Source organism: Crocuta crocuta, unplaced genomic scaffold, assembly GCF_008692635.1.
Source record: "Crocuta crocuta isolate KB4526 unplaced genomic scaffold, BGI_CrCroc_1.0 scaffold89, whole genome shotgun sequence".
Classification (NCBI taxonomy): domain Eukaryota; kingdom Metazoa; phylum Chordata; class Mammalia; order Carnivora; family Hyaenidae; genus Crocuta; species Crocuta crocuta.
Window position 1 is genome coordinate 2,222,465 of NW_027551559.1, and position 20,510 is coordinate 2,242,974.

General features: G+C 37.5%; 1 long non-coding RNA gene across 1 annotated transcript in view; it reads left to right on the plus strand.

Annotated features, from left to right (window-relative positions):
* Positions 1-9,419: 9,419 nt before the first annotated feature.
* LOC144219463 (uncharacterized) overlaps positions 9,420-20,510 on the plus strand; it is a 15,175-nt gene continuing 4,084 nt past the window's right edge. Inside the window, exon 1 of the long non-coding RNA XR_013331427.1 lies at positions 9,420-9,789. This is a non-coding gene — a long non-coding RNA (uncharacterized LOC144219463). The remainder of the gene's footprint in view (positions 9,790-20,510) is intronic.

The following is a 20,510-nucleotide window of genomic DNA, read 5'->3' on the forward strand; positions in this document are numbered from 1 at the left end:
TTGCTGTCAGTGTATATTCTGGTACTATTTCTAATTATTAAATTGGTTTTTATTTTGGAAAAAAAAAAAAAGGTACTGTCTCCACAAGATATTGATTTCAAATTCATCCTAGCTAGATTTCCTGCCTTCATAGCATTTTATCTTTGAGAGATCCCACTTTCCACCCTATTATTTGACTTATTGGCATTCAAGGAAATCAAGAGTTAGGCCATGTTAGAACAGGAAGGAAGTTAAAGTTATCTCCCCCACCTCCATCGCATCAAGGGAAGAGGCTGTGACAGAGACGTTAAGAGTTTAGACTCTAAGCTAGATTGCCCAGGTTCAATCCCTTCCTAAAGCTTATATGATTTGGCAAGTTATTTAGTTCTGTGTCAGGTTTCCCAAACTGTAGTGGCAATATTATCACTTCTTCATATGATTGTGATCACAATAAAATGTGTTTATGTATGTGACAGTCTGAATTGCGCCTGGCACATAGTACATGGTCAGTAATACTGGCTGCTTTGTCATTAAGCTTACATCCATACAAGAGATCCATGGAATCTCAAATAACTGCCAAGGCCACTTTCACGCAGCCAGCCCCTCAGACTTGGATTTATAACATTAGAAGTGGTGTAGGTGGTTTTTGCCATCTTTGAAATATAATGCTGACCATATCTCCTCCCAGTTTGTTTCAAGTCATTTTCAAAACTTACCTGATGTAACTGATCACATTTTTCAAGTGTCATTCAGTATTGCTTAGAGTTACGAGCACACTGATATTGGCAGGAACATTTGGACGGAGGCAATTAACAAAATCTGGTAGGGGTTAAGTTCTAAAGCCCCTGCCCTATATTGTAATGGAGTAATGAGAAAAAGAGAGGAAATACAATTCACGTACCCTCATCTATATCTTACAAAACGTATAACTAAAAGCAAACAACAGTCTACCTCCACCCAAATATAACATGATCATAAATATAACTAAATTATGAAGAAAATAGTTATAAATAGAAGGTATACTCTTTACCTGTCTCCCAAGCACAAGCTCAAATAAGTGAAATCAGTGCCAAACTGATTTTAATTTCATTATCAATTAACTTGTTTATAAAACAATATACCGGTCATTTCTCATATGTTTTAGCTCCAAAGGATCTAAGGTCAAATCTGAGACTTCTCACATTTAAATCAAAGTACACATTTATTTAAGTCAAGAAAGAGCATGAAGTTAAAATGCCTATATGAAAAAAAGTCAGAGATCCTCATAGTCTATGATAATATTCCTCAATTCCTTCAGATTAAAAAATTATCAGGGTGGTTAAATTTGTATCATCTTTTCACATATTCTCTACCAAGCTGCTCTTAATTAGAAATCTATTAATAACATCAGATATTTCTTTACCCAGTAGAGGGCAGTGCTACATATGGAAACCAATATATTACTAGGTTCTTCCAAAGTTTTGAATGAATGACCCCATTAACTCCTGTGCCTGGAATAACTTAATTTTACTTCTTAAAACACAGGATCAAATCCAAAGGACATAAGTAGCAATGGTAGATAGGGAGAAGGAAAATGTGCATATAGCTAAGCAGTGAGTACAGAGCTATAATGGCATTGATAACACTAATTTTATTGTACATATGAGTTATACAGATGGGTTAAATAGAAATGTGCATGAGAGCCGGAACCAAGACAGTTTTTCAGAATTAATGTTCAACAATATTAGAAAACATATAAATGTATCCTTTATTTCCCCCTGGCTGTCTAGAACTAGGTAAAGTCCCTGAAGACTAACGTTCTGGATGGCATCATAATTTGGTATGATGTAAATTCTACCTATTGAAGCTTTTACTCCAGTTGAATCCCCACACATAGTAAGCCATTGCTTTGAATCAAAAAGTTCCTGATTCATGATCTGGTTCTATTTCAACATATCTTATGATGGCATCAATATCCTAGAGCAAAACTTGAAACAATAGCTCGTTCCTAATAAACCTTCTCCAAGATACTGAAATAGTAACAAAAAGTCTTTTTCAAAAGCACTTGAACACCTTACTTTGGAATTCTAATATGCATATCTGAACCATGGAGGAAAACGACATCTACTCTTTTCTACTATATAAGTTTCACTTGTTTCTACTCCATACACTTAGCAAACCAGCTCCTACAAATTGCCATGAAGATTTGTCAATTATATCACTTGGACATATCATCTTGAATAGACTGTTTACTTTCAAACATTTCCATGGTACTTCTCCATTGAATCATTCCTTTAAAATCTGTTTGATTATTTTATTTGTAAACAGAATTAATTCTTAAAACTCAGTTCTGGATGTTCTAAAGACTGCCCTCTTTTCAGACTGTAGATTTAGGAAGAAGGAGTTATACGTTCTTTGTTTCATAAAGTACTTAAAAATATGTATTTGATGATGATGATGATGAAGCTTCCATGGAATTTCTTCTCTAGTTCATTATTTAAATCTTGGCTAGGAGGAATGTCTGAACAAGGATTTAAATAAGCGTGAGTATGAATGAGTTAAACACTTCCAGACACTTAACACTGCAGCGCCCACCTGAAGGGCTCTGTGGGGAGAAGAAATTGGCAATTGGACAGAAAATTACTATTCAAAACAGTTACTCTTTTAAAAAAAATAGCTACTGTCTACAGAAATCTCCAGGAACCAACTGAAAATTATTTTATATTTAATCATTTGACCTAAAAACTGTGAACTCAAATTATTCAGCTATCATAAAAAATGTATTGGTATAAACTATTCAATGAGGAAAATGAAGCTAATGTGAATAAGGGCAAACTATTTTATGATTCACAGTGAAATGATCTTAGTTGAGTTCTAGGCTCTGTCACAGGCTCGTCTGGGTTAACCTTGGTCCTCGTATCAGTTAATTAGTAGCAATGCTACTTCCTTAGAAGGTCGCAGCTAGCACGACAGGCCAATGTATATAAGCCACCTATCTTAATGACCAGGCTCTGTTTGTTGCCTTGTAAATGCTAATGACTCTTATTAGCGCTGAAAATCACTTTTTAGTTGATGTTGGGCAAATTATTGACTTCTTTGAATCTCATCTTCATCCCTCAAATTGGAATGATAATACCCACCTATCCTACCAAACAGTGTTGTTAATTTGAAATGAGATAATAAATGTGTAAGTGTGAAAACACTTTGCAAGTGATAAAGTGCTAAATAAATATTAGGATATATAATTAATTGGGAATATATACAGGAATTAAAACCGGCACAAGGAAAGGTCTTTTGTATCTGGGGATAATGTTTAGAAAGATCATTTTGAATGAAAAGTTTGCATTGACTTGTAGAGAGCAGATAGATCATCTACAGAATCATTATAATTTGTGCTTGTTTTGTGGCCATCTGGGGTACATGTTTCAGAGTTTTGCTTAAATTCTCATGGATTGATTTTGTGGGTCAGAACAAAGAATGTCGTCTATATGTTTAGGGTAAAAACTCCCAAGATACTCTTACATTTACCCTATTAAAATAAATTTTTGTTTCCAAAAAGGTGTTTCATATTTTCACTCAAGGAACATTTTGTTACTGCCAATTTACTGATAAGAAAATTCTGGCCAATATTCCAAGAATTTATATTCAGAGTTACTATATATATCTGGTATTTGGAAGTTCCTTAAGAAACTAAGGACATGGATGCTTTAAACCTATAATCTCCAAAGAAAGCAATGCAAATGTGGGAAAGCCAGTCTTATATCCCTTGGAGGGTCATTAAACAACACGCATCATCAAGAGCTAAGTCCTTCCTGAGGGCATCATTAAAAAAAAGTGTTGAATAGCCTTTAAACTCTTTTCAGTATCTCTTTCCCCAGACAACCATGGCTTCTCTGTGTCCTCCAAATGCCCATTCAGATCCGCCTTCCTCGGAGGAGAGGAAAATACTATTTCTATGCTTAAACCAAAAATATTAACAGTGGTGAGGATATTGGTAATACCTAACTTATCTGTCCACTGATCTATCTCTTTATTTAACCTAGGATTACCCAACTTCCTAAACATGCATGTGCGTGCATACACAAACACACACACTGATCACGCTAACATTTAGACAATAGGTAGATGATGATGATAGATGATAGATAGATGATAGATAGATAGATAGATAGATAGATAGATAGATAGATAGATAGATAGAAGATAGATAATTTGAAACTTGTGGAATTGCCAAGCCTATGATTTTATCTTTATTTTCTAAGAGGTAGTGACTTGTCCCTCTAATGGTACATATTTATAAAGCAAATGGGGTATGGGACAGACATATTGTTTACTCTAATAAACAAATGACCCAGCCAAGGGTAACTCTAGTGACGTATTTGAATTGTTCTTTCAATAGACACAGGTGGACACCAGATCCCACAATAAGTCCAGCTACCTAATAAGCCACTCAGAGCATCATAACACACACATATCTTATAGTTTTCTTTCTTTCATACCTACAAATTATTTTTCCCCTTCAGTTCCTAAACACACTATGCTACTTCTTACCACAGGCTCTTTGTATATTCTGCCTGCTCAGTCTTGAACAGAATACCCCTGCATCCAGGTCAGACTTTTTTGAAAGGACTGTCATAGAATCAAGAGCCTTTCCGTAGGAGTACTTACCTGTAAATGTGTACCATATACCAATTATGTCTATCAATGTGTCTTTCCCACTAGACTGGAAGCTGCATAAAGAGCAGAGCTGGTGTCCATTTCTCATTATTGTGTCTAGAGACACCATGTAAACTCATAGGAGGTGCTCACTAAGTATTTCTGGATAAAGTTAGGAGACGTAAACATTTTAAGCAAAGAAGCAGGAATTCACTTTTGCAAGAGTTTCAGATTGTGATGTCTCACTCAGTCTTACAGCAAGAAAGCAGAAAAGCCCAGAAAGACTGGGAAACGCTGAGGGACTTGAAAGCATCTAGTGGTTGGCATGTATCATCACATCAAACATCACAAAGAGGTAGGAAAGTATGGCGACGGCAAGGGAGTTAACAGTGTGGAAAAAATAAGATGCATTCCGTGGAGAATTTTCAAACCAGTGCCAGAAACAGGAGTCCATTGAAAGTGGCCCATTGGAAAGTGAGAGGTGACTTGAGAGTATCAAACAGTCTTAAGACATGAGACGAGGGGGTAGCAGAGGATGCCTGAACAAAGGAGATGAAGAAATAATGCTTGCTAGAATATCCTTGCTTCTGTGAAATCATGGACATTTTCTCACACAGCTAACTAGGTGCTTGTGTAGTGATCTTAACATGTGTTTAGCCACATATCATGATACTATCTGAATACGATAGAGCAAAAGTCATCATGGAAAATAATCCATGAAAAGTTAGCTAGTTCAACTCTTACTTCTTACGATAAGGAAAGTCAGAGCTCAATGTTTGGTTCCAGGTAACCAAGCACTTTGAGGACAGCAGTAGGAATGAACAATGGTCAACTTTCTCTTCATCAAATTTTACACCAAATATGATAAAGGCTAATTAAGCATTTGTAGTATATTTTTTCAGCGTATTTTATTTTTTATTTAAAATTTCTTAATGTTTATTTATTTTTGAGAGAGAGAGAGAGAGAGAGCGTGAGCAGGGGAGGGGCAGAGAGAGAGGGAGACACAGAACCTGAAGCAGGCTCCAAGCTCTAAGCTGTCAGCACAGAGCCCGACACGGGGTTCGAACCCACGAACTGTGAGATCATGACCTGAGCAGAAGTCAAATGCTTAACTGACTGAGCTGCAGAGGTGCGCCTCTGCATAATTTAAAGGAACATGAAATAAATGCCCTGTTATTCAAAAACTGTTTCTACTATTAAATCATTAGCTAAAACCATGTAACTGTATTTAATTTTGATGATATGCCTTTATTCCTCAGAAACAGAGTGTTTCTATAGTTATGCTTACATTTTTCATTTGGTAGGTGTCCAAATACAGCTCTTTGCAAGTTATGTATCATAAGCTAAAAATAATATCTGGATATTTGTTTCAGAATAGAAGGAATTCTAAACTAATGTGAAAAATGGCATTTCCCCAGCTGCACCCATAACAATTCCATTTTGATTAAAGAGTCAGCTCTGAGACTAGAGAGGGTTTAAAATGTCTATCTTAATGCACTTTAAATCTGTGATATTCAGTATTTCAGGGATGGAAGTACATTTGCTTCTATGTGCTTTCATCAGCAGATATAATGATGAATTTTAACTCTTTTTTTTATTTATTTGAGCAACATTTGAATGGCAAAAACATCCAGGTGCAAGTAGTAAAATAGGAGCCATGTCTATAATTTAAGACAAAGCCCTCATGTCTAAGTAGCCTTATAGTCCAGTGAGGGAGAATGCCATGATATACATTCTTTTCCTTTTTTAAAAACTCATTTATACCCCCCTTGAAGCCCACAAATATATTGTTGCTATGCCGAGTAGACAACCGTTATTGCTTAGAGAACTAAGAATTCAGTAACATTACAATTACATTATTAATGGTCACCATTAAATTATTTCCTTCCAATATGTCCCTTTCTGGTACAACCATGTGTTTGGTTAGAACCACAGAAAATAATTTCTAAATGGTGAGGATTAGACTATTCTAAAGACTCTCAAAAAGAGCAATAAAAAATGATCCAAAATATCATTCATTGATCCAGCCTTTCAACATTGTTTTCTTTTGCCAATAAATCTTCCCAGCCAGCCCGGAGCTACTTCCTCATGTGCAAGAAGAACATGGCATCACGGCACCCTGACGGACACCAACCTAAGAGTCAAAGCTATGGTCAAGATACGCTTACTCATTTTCACCCATTCCAGAGTGTGACAGTGGGGAAAGTGGAAAATGGTGTTAAGTCATCCCTGGCAATGATGAAGACCCTCCAGTCCTTTGCTGATTGTGACAGTCGTTGTTAAAAAGGAGAATCGTTTTCTTTCTGTTAGAGATCGTTTGGCAAGAACTCAACTCTGAGCTAGCAGCTCCATGGGTACTCATTAATTTTAATTGAACGAATTCAATGTCCAGTCTAGATACAGGTTTTCAAATCCAATTAATAAGGTACTTAAGGTGTTGGCAAAAGTCACTACAAAGCTTCTAGCTATAATTTTAAGAATGTGAAAGATGGGCAAGATGCCTGGAAATTATAAAGGAGTCAACACAGTAATTCTAGCTGGAAAGAGGGTGGGGGAAGATGACACCATATGTACTGGAGAGCTCCACATGTTTATATACTTGTGCATGAGAAATTTGAATTAAAAACATCTGTTTTAAAACACCTGGATGAGAGCAGCGTACTAAGGAATAAACAGTACTGCCTAAGTAAAAAAAAAAAATTAAAAACAAACAAAAAAAACCCCCTATGTCACATTCATTTTCTTTCTCACTACGGATGGGAGCCAAAATTAACCTCTTTTTCCAGGAACACCTTTTATCGTTTCAAATATTATCTAACTTGTCAAGAATACCCATATCTTTTCTTCCTTTGGCAACATTTTACTATTCTATCATCTACACCCACCCATTAGTTATGCTTAATCAGACCTCTCCAGCATAAATTTTATCGAAAGATTGATTTTTGTTTCCTGGAGCATGCATTTTTAAAACCCTCACACTACACGGCAATGCTACATGGTACACCATCTGAAATAAATATAATTCACATCCATTTACTCGTTCAGTTTGATCTTTGCAGCAGCGCTGGAGGTAGAGCAATGTTGGGGTTGCCAAAGTCCACCTTAATGAAGGGAAGCCTCTCTAGGCTGTAATGGCGGAGCTGAGAGGAGACTGGCTGGCGGAAGCCTGGGGGTGGGGGGAATCAGGGGCTCAGCTCCAATCAGGAGGATTCAGAGCTAAGCCCTCTTGTGCAAAGTACTGATACTGGGCAGGTAACAAAGGTACCACCAGGGAGAAGCCTTAAAGAAGAGGGCACCGAAGTAAGCTGAGAAGGTCGACGCCTTGTATCAAGTCCCATACGTAGCAAGAATAGTGAGAACAGAATGAGTTGAGCAGCTGAGTCTGGCAGTCGGTCAGGGTGTCAGGCGTGCAAGAGGCCAGAGTGGACGTGTGAGACGAAGGCTGTGAATCACATGAGGGTGTCAAAGAACCATTTACCTTGCCCTGGCTCCTGGCTTTAGGGATAGAATTAGTGACTTATGAAGCTCTTTGAGGGCAGATAGAAACAGAGACCAACAAACATGAAAATGTTAATATTTATGGACTATATAGATTATAATAATATATGTTGTGTCATTACAATGTATTTCATATATCCTAGATATACATATCGATATATAGATACAGAGGGAGACAGAACCCAGTGTGTACATAATAATGTACTAGATCCTGATAATTTTCCTTTTTTTATTCTAATAATTTTCTAATAAAAGGCTGCATTTCAAAAGTATACGTCTGAGTTTGAACCTAATTATAATGCGTTTGAGAATCAGAGCAAGGCAGTGGGTGATGAGCTCAGCCCTCCCCCAGAGCCAACCGAACCATTAAGTGGAAACCCAGGTGTTTCCAGGACCCAGCGTTCAGGAGGCAGCCCTGCCTCCGGGAGCGATTCTTTCTGATTTTCCTCCCCTCACCTCAGTTCATCTCAGCTCCATTTATTTTATCTCCTTCATCAGACTTCTTACCCTGCCGCGCCCCCCCCCCCCCATTGTGGGAGAGAGAAACAAATCTCTCTATGCTGCCAAACCTACAGACGTACACAGACTAAATGCCTAAGGAAAATGCTCTCCTCTGAGGGACTGGGTCCAGTCATCTCTGCACAGGGCTGGGCTCTGGGCATAAAACAGCTGCCTGTGGTCTCTGTTATACTGGAGGAGGAGAGCATTTAATAAAAACTCGAAGTGTCAAGTTTTTTAAATGATGTTTTCTATGTAGGTGTCGCATGATAGATTTTGCTCAGATGTCTGAGACGGCTGGGTTATGAAGTCACATATAAACGAAGGGGTCAGATGCTGCTCAGAAACGTGCGGTAACTGGGTGGACTTCGTCAAATGCCAGACTGGTAGGGAGACTGCTGCAGAGTTGCAGGATAACTAAAACTATGGAAGTCTCCACCAGGTGGTACTCTTCCCTCCCCCTCCCCCCCCCCCAAGGGTAGGCACCTGATCCCGGGTGTTTATGAAAGACAGGGCTGGAAGACCAGTGGACTTCCCTCCAATTCCTTCTCCTGACAGTGTGCTCTTCCTGACCCTTTACCTGGCACTTGCCAGTCCTGAACTTTGTGGGGGCCCAGAGGGATTAGCGCTGGTATTGACCCTTGCTGGCTCCTACCCACCTTTCTCCACTGTGCTTTGTACGCGGCCCTTCATCTGCACGCTCTCCTGCTGCCGGAAGGAGCATCACTCTACTCTTCCACTAAGGTTCCACTCCCATCCCTCCTTTCGGTATCGCGAGATTATATCCAGTTTACACCGTTACTGTCATTGGAACAGCATTTCAGGTAATACTCAAGGGTCCCCGCAATCAGCCTCATATTGGGCGATGCACTAGCTAGAAGAGTCACAGGACAATTGCCCTCTGTACTCACAGCGACGGTTTATCACTGTGAAAAGAATTCTTCAGCAAAGGAAAAAGAATCTGCGGAAGGAAGTCATCAAGAGGACGTGACCACCAGCTGACCTGTACCATCAGAGGCTCCACACACCCCACCCCCATGGAATGTACATTCTGCCCACATTTCCCATAGTTGGAACCATTTTAAGGATGCAGCTTTGAGAGAGTAAGGTGTTATTGAGACCATCTGTACGTTATACATGACTGAACCCACCTAAGGACTCCAGATAAGATTCTCGCAGGTAGGTGTAGAGATCTACTCATCTTGCAGCCACCCCAAGACAAGCCTCATAGAGCAGGTCCTCTGCTTTATTAACACTGCCACCTACCGCCATCTGGAGTGGCCTGCCTCTACATCGCTCTTTGTCCACCATTTACAGGAGCTAATTTCCAATTTCACCTAGAAAGCTCCCAAGTTTCGCAAACCAACAGAAACACCCAAGAGCTAGAGAAATCCATACACAGGATCCCTATGGCCTCTCCCCTCCAGCCTGAATGGGGTCACACCAAGTGTGTTTTCTCCAGCAGTGAAAATGCAACCACACATATGCATTGTTTCTGCCTAAGGGAGCCAGGTTAAGAATCAGAATGCAGGGATTTTTATTGGGAGCTGGTGGTATAGGCACTTCTGACCATGTGTCTGCCATGAATCCTGTTGTTTATACAAACAAACCAGCCACAACAAGACTAACTTATCAGTTAGGGACAGAGAGAGACCAATCTGAGAGTCAAGTTCCCAGGTGCCAACCAAAGGCCAGTCCCACAAGCATTAAAGTTCAATTCTGCTATATTAACGCTTTCCTGTGCGGGTGATAAAGGGAGACAAACCTATGTAAGGAAACATTATTAACAAAACTGAAAACCCGTGTGATCTTGGCAGCCACTCAAAGGGGGAGGGGAGGTTAAACTACATTTCTTTCATGCTAAAACCCCTGATGCAGTTAATAAAGAATACTGACAATCAGAAAAGGCAGTAATTATTTTTCCCTTGGTCAACTGGGTTAAATTTTAGGCTTTTATTTGGATTTTGAAGCATGGGTAGAGGGTAAATGAATTTAAAGAAGCATAAAACAGCATGAACTAGCATGTGATGCTCTGCATAAATGTACATTATAAGGCAAAAAATAAAATCATCCATTACTCTAGAAATGGAATCACATTAGGAAGCATATGGAGGTAAGAATTTATAGGTACAATAGGGGACAATGTTGAACAAGAAATTTTCGCATTCTGCTGTAAGCAAAGAGAGGTATTAAGACTTTTTTTTTTTTCAGGAGAGGGACATAATGGAATTGAATTAGTGTAGGGAACTATATCTCACTTGGATCCTATTATGGTTCTCTTTGGTGACTCTAGAGCCTTATGTTAGGAACTGAGCTGAGGCTATATAAAAATTAAAGTGTTATTCTGACTACAAGGCTAGAATTAAAGTAATTTTTAATGTTTATTTCCTTATTTTGAGACGGAGAAGAACACGAGCAGGGCCCATCATGGCGAATATCAAGAGTCAGACACTTAACCCACTGAGCCATCCAGGCACCCCGAGGTTTAGAATTAAAGTATGCATTAAAATAGCAGACTGACTTTGGGAGGAGAGGAAAAGAAGTTTAAGGGTGAATAAGAGAGTTTAAAAGAATGAAAGTCAGAAAAAAAAGTCCAGATTTTGATTCTAAGTTTCCTGACTGCACAGTGAAAGGAGAGCTGTTGATGGTTATATACTTAATTCTCATTGTCACTGAAGAGGAAATATCATCCTGGAGCAGTGAAATGTACATACTGGATAGATAGATGGTAGATAGATAGATGATATAGATAGATAGATAGATAGATAGATAGATAGATAGATAGATAGATAGACAGACATAAGCGCACGTATACACCCTGGTATTATTTATAATAGAACATTCTCCAGTGGGTCCCACACAAGGCATATTGAGGGGAATGATGTGTTTCCTACAGACCATTCAGTAAGATCTTCATAGTGCCATTTCCTGCAACAGAACTTCATGAGGATCAGTGGAAAGCTGGCCCAATGCAGCTGCAATTCTGCAAGTGGTCAGGGCCATATGGTTCCTGGATGAAACGCTCCAGGAGTCTGACTTAATTCATGATGAAATCTTGAGCAATGGAGAGTCAGCGGGGTCATCCACAGTCATCCATAATTACAACTTCTCTAAAATCATCCCAGGAGAAGCCTGCACAGGAGCATTTCTGGGTTGTGTTGTTTGGTGAAGAATTGGACTATAAGTTAAGCAAATGTGCTCACTGTTAGCTTATTCTTTTTTATTTATTTTATATCATTTTAAGGGATTTTTGTATTATAATATTTTAAAACATTTATCCAAGATAGCATGATTACTTCTCCTCAAAGTGGGATCCATACTTTTTTTTTTTTTTTTTACCAGTGTTACAAATGTTCCTTATCCTTTTCTTGTGGATGTATCCCTATGCTACGAAGGCACATCCACAGAGTGGACTGTGGTCAAAACCATATGAACCACCACAGGCAACTGGGCCGCGAGTGGACTCCTGATAAGAAAGTACTGCCCACGAATCATAGGTGACCCTCTTCATGAAGTTAAGCTAAGAAAATTATATTTTCTATCTTGAGAATGTGAACCGAAGAAGAAGACAGTTTTCACGGTGAAGACTTGTGCAAATAAGTCTCAGGGCTCTGAAAACAGAGCAGGCTTCATGGAGCAGTGAGCACAGGAAAGTGGGAACCCTGTGATGATCCTGAGATAACTGGAAAGGACAGACAGGCAAAAGGAAGCAGATCCAGAGAGAAAGGGAGAAGTCATGAGTAAAACGGATGGATGTAAAAATGACTACTCTATGGGCTGCCTGGACTCCTGCCTTTGCAAGCACTTTTCTACTGAACTTTCCCCAGAGAATATCTCTGTGTTGTTTGAGCACCAAAGGAGAATCATTGTCCGAGGTCATTTGGCTTAAGGGAAGCAAATAGAGCAGACTTGCAAAGAAAGGCAGATGGGAGCAAACTGAGACCATCAGTGCCTTCGCGATGAGAGAAAGCAGCCATAATCCTCAAGGTCCCAGGTCTCAGACCCAGTGACGCTCTCCTTACCGTCTTTATGCCTATGACTTCAATTGCTCCGGAATCCTTCAATAAGCCCCCTCTTCTTGAGCCAGCCCTAGGAACTCTTCTCATGGGGGAAAGAAAAGAGCAACATTAATTAGCATTGTTTTACTAGAGATAAATAAAAAAGTGTATAAGATTTCCTTGTGGGAAGGGGCGCCTGGGTGGCTTAGTCGGTTAAGCGTCCGACTTTCGCTTAGGTCATGATCTCGCAGTCCGTGGGTTCGGGCCCCGCGTCGGGCTCTGTGCTGATTGCCAGCTCAGAGCCTGGAGCCTGTTTCAGTCTGTGACTCCCTCTCTCTCTGACCCTCCCTTGCTCACGCTGTCTGTCTCTCTCTCCTAGAAATTAAAAAAAAAAAAAAAAAAAGATTTCCTTGTGGAAAATATATTATGTAAATAATCCTAGCTGTTACTAACCCCCGCTTTTCTATTAAATGCCATCTTGTTTAAACCTTAAAAAATAACATTTAACAAAGAAGAAATTGAGATATTAGTTGTTACTGTTGCTATAATCAAAAGTCATCTAAAAATGTCTAAAGGAATAAAGAAGAAAACTACAATTTAGTCCCAAATATGAGTTAAATTAATTTTAAATCAAACCTTAATAAAATGTGGTACATAAAATAATTGACTGAGCTTGCCTTTATGTTGTGAAATTTAAATACAGAAAGTGAAATCAAAACGTGTTTCATGTTATGACAGGCTTACATATAATAATACATGATTTTCAAAATTCAAAACATCAATCTTTTTTTCCAACTATTAAATATTTAGCTGTATATTTGGCTGTAACATATATGTCTATGAATGTACTTGGAAATGCACTAAACAAATTCCAGCAACAAATAAATCCTTTAAGCATCATTAATGTAGCAAATACATTAGTTTTAACCGTTAAAAAAAAAGTACTCTTTGATTACCTGTTTTGTACCAGGATTTTGTGCCATCCAATACGATAGCTTTTATGAGTCCATTTTACTTGTTTGCCTGATTTGTAACAAGAGCAACATAAGAAACAGAAACAGAATTTGTGAGCATATGAAGAAGAGGGAATTTGTAAACCAAACTGCAAAGTCCCTACAGGACATATATTTTTGAAACCCAAATTTTTCTGCCCACTGGGTCATTCTCTTGTAGACAGCAAAGTGGGGAAAGCGTAAAGCATCTGTGGGTAGAGAGATATTGACACGGCCCTGTAGAAATAGAAATTTTGGGAGAGGAGATGAAAAGGAAGAAAGGACTCTGCAAACATATGAAGCAAAAGCTCCAGGGGCTGCTGAAGGCCAAGGAGAAGACTGCTCAGTATTCATTCCACAGGGGACGCATCCCACATCCCCTGGCTGTGTCAAGTTCAGGCTCACATTGGCTCACATGCTTGACCACTACTCTTGTTCTTTCTCCAGACTTTTCAGAATTGTTCTTCTTGGTCATGAAAGGTTTGATGGTATTCTCAGCTCTTAGTCCAAAGAGAAATTGTTCAGGCTGATGTCTAAATGCCAGATACACTAACTAGGCCTGCAAGATCTAAGGGAACTTCGAGAGCCAGAAAAGAGCCAGAATAAGTTTTCCCCCAATAAAAATTCGGAACATTAATACCAAATCGGAGATAATAAAAACCCAAACACAATTATTGAGGTCTCACTTAAACCCTTATCTTCACCCTCTTTCACTTTGAAATTGAGGCCAGCTTTAAAATTGAGCAGTAAAATTAGTGGTTTGACCTCTCTCCTCCCTCTTTCCGTTTGGGACGACATGGTACATCCCTGGGGATTACAGAAAGTCACAGCTTGTGGGCAAGGGAGAAAAGTGAAGGAGAACAGCAGTGTATACTCTCTAAACTTGATAATTAGACCAAAAATATGAGGATCGAACTTGAGAATATTTCATTAACAGGCCAAAATGGTAAGCTAAATATATCATTCCAATATGCTTCTCAGTCATAATTTTTTTTAAATACATGTATATCACACTAAACTGGTCACTAGGAACACATTAAATGATAGAGTTTGGTATTATTAAGATACGTGAAAAATTAAAGCAAAGATAAAATATATCCCATCTCTTTTCCTCTGGAATAATATGTGAGGGTTGGTCAAATCTGCTGGTGTGGTAACTAGAAAGGAATTGGGGCAATATTTACCAAGTGGAAGAAGATAGAAAAAAAGGTAAAAAAAAAAAAAAGAAAAGAAAAGAAAAGAAAAAGAAAAAGAAAAAAAGAAAAGAAAAATATATAATACTTTCTGAGTGTCTACGACAAACCAGGAATCCCAAGAGGGATATTTACAAATGAGGCCTAACAGTTCTTATACATATTTTACTGGGAATATTCTCATTGAAAGATGAGTGAAGTGAAGCTCAGAAAACCTAAGACTTGTACTAGATCCCACAGGTAGAAAGTGGCTAAGCCTTTCTGAAATTAATATTCGGGCATGTCTAGGTCAACACTTAAGTTATTTTAAAGCTGCCAATGTTAAGACAAAGAGCAGCTGTGGGTTTTTTGTAGTTTATTTATTTATTTATTTATTTAAACTTGAGTTAGTTAATATGCACTGTAGTATTGGTTTCAGAGTAGAACCCAGTGACTCATCACTTCTATATAACAACCAGTGCTCCTCGCAACTAGTGTCCTCCCTCATGCCCATCACATTTACATTGTTGCAAATGGCAAGATTTCTTTCTTTTTGATTGCCAAGTAATATTTCATTATGTATACGTATATACACACATATATACACATTATATATACATATACATATATACACACACACATATATTACATATGCATACACACACACACACACACATACATACATACCACATCTTCTTTATCCATTCATCAGTCGATGAATGTTTGGACTCTTTCTATGATTTGACTATTGTTGATAGCGCTGCTATAAACACTGGGGTGCATGTGCCTCTTCAAATCACCATTTTTGTATCTCTTGGATAAATACTTAGTAGTGCAATTGCTGGGTCATAGGGTAGTTCTATTTTTAATATTTTGAGGAAAGTTCATACTGTTTTCCAGAGTGGCTGCACCAGTTTGCATTCCGACCAACAGTGCAAAATTGTTCCCCTTTCTCCATATCCTCACTAACATCTGTTGTTTCCTGAGTTGTTAGTTTTAGTCATTCTGACAGGTGTGAGGTGGTATCTCATTGTGGTTTTGATTTGTATTTATCTGATGATGAGTGATTTTGAGCATCTTTTAATGTGTCTGTTAGCCATCTGGATGTCTTCTTTGGAAAAGTGTCTATTCATGTTTTCTGCCCATTTCTTCAGCAGCTGTGTTTTAACTCATCGTCACCAGAGAAACAACTTTGTCATTCGAGGATCTTCTAAATCAACCTCTCTTACTAAATTTTTGATTGGGAAAATGGAGAGTAGGAGCTATAAGATCTCACCTACAACTTTGATAAAGAGGATATTACTTGAAACACAAATGTATTAAATATGTTTAATCAATGAGTTCATTATAGTAAGGGAAATATCCACTGGATATCTTTAAAGTATATTAAGAAAGCAACTAATTCATGCTAAAGCTAGTAAATAAGGAAAAGGAGTTAATTTAGTTTTCCATATTTTTTTCCTTTCCTGTTACCCTAAGGTAACCAAATAGTTGATATGGGGAATTTCCCTATTATAGAAGTATAATAAGTAAGTATTATATTAAGTAATGGGATCAGTAATGATAGAATTGGAATATCACCATTTAGGAACCCAAAATTAATTTCAAAATTATATCAGTTATCCATTTTGATGTAATAAATCTTCCCAAAACACAGTAGCTTAGAAAAAAACAGCCATGTGTTAGTTTATAATTCTTTGAATATAAGCACTCAACTAGATAGATCTGCTGCTTTCTCCTGGGTCATGCATATGGAATCAGTCAGATATGCTGGTATAGAGAGTCTTCTTCACACATCTATCAATTAATACTGGTTGAGCTGACTATGAGCTCAGCCTCTCTCTCTGTCCATCATCTTTCATACTTAAAGAGGCTACCCTAGGCCTCTGCAGCTAGTGGTTACAAGTCATAACGCCAGCCCACATTTATGAGGGTGAGAAGTGAATCTTTTAAGGGGAGGAATGGAAAAGTCCATTGCAAAAAGGATAGAGATAATAGGGATAAAATTTGTGGCCATTCAAAAAATCTACCAAATGATTCAAGGCAATGATCATCATGTAGAGCTACCATCTCAAATAAATGAAACCAATAACCCCCCTAATAAATACCAAACAAAAAAATGAAATCAAAATCCGATCAAGCCTCTAGATCTAACTGCTAATCTTGGACAGGAAATTCACGGTACAGAAGAACAAGCTATACAAAATCACAGACAATTTCAGATGGTGGCAAAGTTTATAGTACAAACAATCTGGTTTCTTCCAACCAACAAACTACAGGAAAAGTAAAAGTAAAATAAAAAAGGCAAAGCTTGGAAAAGGAAAGTCAAAAATATTTTATTTGCAGATAAATGACTCCCCACCTAGAATATTCAGGAGACTATCTACCAAGTATTATGAATCATGGTGACTAGACAGAATACCAAAAGCAAAATGATATTTCTCTACAAAATAATAAGTAGAGAAACTAATTAAGAATGCCCTTTTACCATAGCAACAAAAATACAGTGTTCTTAAGAAGACATCAGATGGAAATTGGCCAGGGATTCTATATACTAACTATAAAAAGACCAAAAAAGAGGAGGTCTTTTTGATCACAGGTTAGATTGAGATTTTTAAATTAAGACTCAAAATCTGTTAACCATTCTGATCTGTGGATTGAAAGCAATTTCAACTTAAGTCTGAACTGCAAATTGGATAGATACTTCTGAAAGGAGTATGAATGTGCAAAAGTGCACAAAAGATCTAAAATAGTTTTTTTCAACAAATATTTTTGGGGCAACTGAATATCCATGTGAAAAAGAATGAAGCCAGACCCCATTTTCATACCATTGACTTCTCACACTATTTTCACAAATTAACACAAAATGGGCCATCAGTATAATTATAAGAGATAAAATGATAAAAAAAAAAACTTTTAAAAGAAATCATAACAATTAACCTTGGTGACTCTGGCTTAAGCAAGGTTTCTTAAGAAAATGACAAAAATGTTAAGTAGTCTTCTTTAAAATTAAAAACATGCTGGGGCACCCGGGTGACTTAGTTGATTAAGCATCCGACTTTGGCTCAGGTCATGATCTCACAATTCATGAGTTCTAGCCCCATGTCAAGATCCATGCTGACAGCTTGGATCTGGAGCCTGCATCAAATTCAGTATTTTCCTTTCTCTCTCTCTGCTCTTCCTTCTCTCTCTCTCTCTCTCTCTCAAATATAAATAAACATTTAAATTTTTCTGACATTTTGTGTACCAATGTATATCATCAGGAAATTGAAGGGGCACCTGGGTGGCAGTCAATTAAGCCTCTGACTTTGGCTCAGGTCATGATCTCATGGTTCATGAGTTTGAGCCCCTACATTGGGCTCTGTGCCGACAGCTTAGAGCCTGGAACCTGCTTCAGATTCTTTGTCTCCCTCTCCCTCCCTCACTTGCATTCTGTCTCTCTCTCTCTCTCTCTCTCAAATATAAATGTTTTTTTAATTTTTAATTAAAGTGGAAAAACAACCATATAGTGGGAAAATATATTTGCACATCATGTATCACGTTAAAGACATATTCAAAATATATAAAGAACTTCTACAACTCAATAATAAAATACAAATAATCCAGCTGTTGGGTTTTTTTTAATGGTCAAAAGATTTCAATAGAATTTTCTCCAAAAAGAATCTAGAAATGCTAGTGAGCACAAAAAAGAAAAAAAATATGCTCAGCATCTTCAGTCACTAGAGAAATGGAAATTAAAACCACAATGAGAAACCACTCCACATGCTCTAGACTGGCTAAAAGTAAAAAACAGACAATAATAAATTGTAACAGGATGAGGAGAAATTGGAATGCTCAGCCATTGCTGACTTGGGAACTGATCTGGTAGTTTCCCAGTATGTTAAGTATAGAATCCATAGGATCCAACAATCTCACTCCCAGGTATAAACCCAAGAATTAAAGACAGGTGTCCATGCAAAAATAGGTCTACAATTGCTCATAACCACGTTACTCATCATAGGCAAAAAGCAGGAAAACCCAGATGTCCTTTAACTAATAAATAAATAAACAAAATATGGTATATCCACACTGGAGTGTTATTTGGCAGTAACAAGAATGAGTGCCAAAACATTCTACAACATGGGTGAACTTGAAAACACTACGTTATAGGAAAGAAGCCAGGCACAAAAGATTATGTTATATGATTCCTTTTATATGAAATATCCAAAGAAGGCAAATTTTTAATTTTTAAAGCTTTTTGTGTTTTTTAAACAAATAATCTCTATATCCAATATGGGGCTCAAACTCGTGACCCAAGATCAAAAGTCACAAGCTCTATCGACTGAGCCAGCTAGGTATCCCTCAGCAAATATTTAGAGACAGAATATAGATTAGTGGTTGTGAGGATGGGGGGGGGGGCGGGTAGNNNGATGTTCGTGAATATGAAAGGGGAGTGTGTTAACAATGCTCTGAAATCAGAGAGTGCTGATGATTACCCAAGTCCATGAACATACTAAATAAAAAAAAAAAAAGCCCATCCCACTAAATAGTACATTTTAAAAAGTTGGACTTTATGGTATGTGTATAGTATATCCCTACAGAGCTATAATGTTTTTTAAATGTAAAATCTGCCTGTGACATCAAGGTTACTTTCAATTTAATATCCTTTTAAAGAGTAAATAAAAATGCTTAAAGCTATATAAATTTTTCAAAGGCAATTTGAAGATATGCTTATTTTATAGAAAGTAGAATAAAAAATCGTATTATCATTGCTGAATTTTTAGACCAAGAGTGGGGCTTCCTTATCTTTTCATTTACTGAATTGTCCACTTTAGAATTAGCACTCATTCAACTGAGATAAATTGTCTATTTTTGCAGATGAATGAACCAAAGTCAAGTGAAAGAAATTGGAACTTTTAAATGATGTCCAAACTTTAAATTATAAAATGATATTACCCATTTTAAAGAAATATCATTTCATTTTCTTTTCATGTTATTCCACATTCAGACTACTGATAAGCCTAACAAATCAAGGAAATATACTAATGATATACATTTCAACAGACAGAAAAAGGAGAGAATTTTCTATGCTGGTTATAAAATGCTAATTGTAGCATTCATCCTTCATAATTACACAAACTTCTAGTTTTCATTTATTAAACATGGACAGATTCTTCTCACTTTGTTTTATTAGAATGTTTTAGTCAACGATGCACTTTTTAAAATTTTAGTTAGCATAATGTACAAGTTTAAAATATATTTCCACTTTGTCTTTTTAAGTTGTAAATAAGACTCAAAAAGCAAGTTGTAAATAAAACTCAACACAGGATAACAGTATTGCTAGAACTAAAGAAACAAAGGATTAAGTAGATTGAGATTGTCTTTGGGATGATTTTTCAATTTGTTTAGAAATAACCACTATTTTAAGTCGAAGTACACTGTATAAAAATCATGGATGATAGAGCTACATAAAATGAAATCATGGCCAAGGTTAACTTCATTTTTCTAATGTTTTTATTTATTTCTGAGAGAGAAACAGCATGAGCAGGGAGGGTCAGAGAGAGAGAGGGAGACACAGAATCTGAAGCAGGCTCCAGGCTTTGAGCTACCTGTCAGCACAGAGCCCGATGCAGGGCTCGAACCCACCAACTGTGAGATCATGACCTGAGCCGTGTCGGACGCTTAACTGACTGAGCTACTCAGGTGTCCCTCATTTATTTTTTTAATGCTTAATTATTTTGAGAGAGGGGGCATGGGGA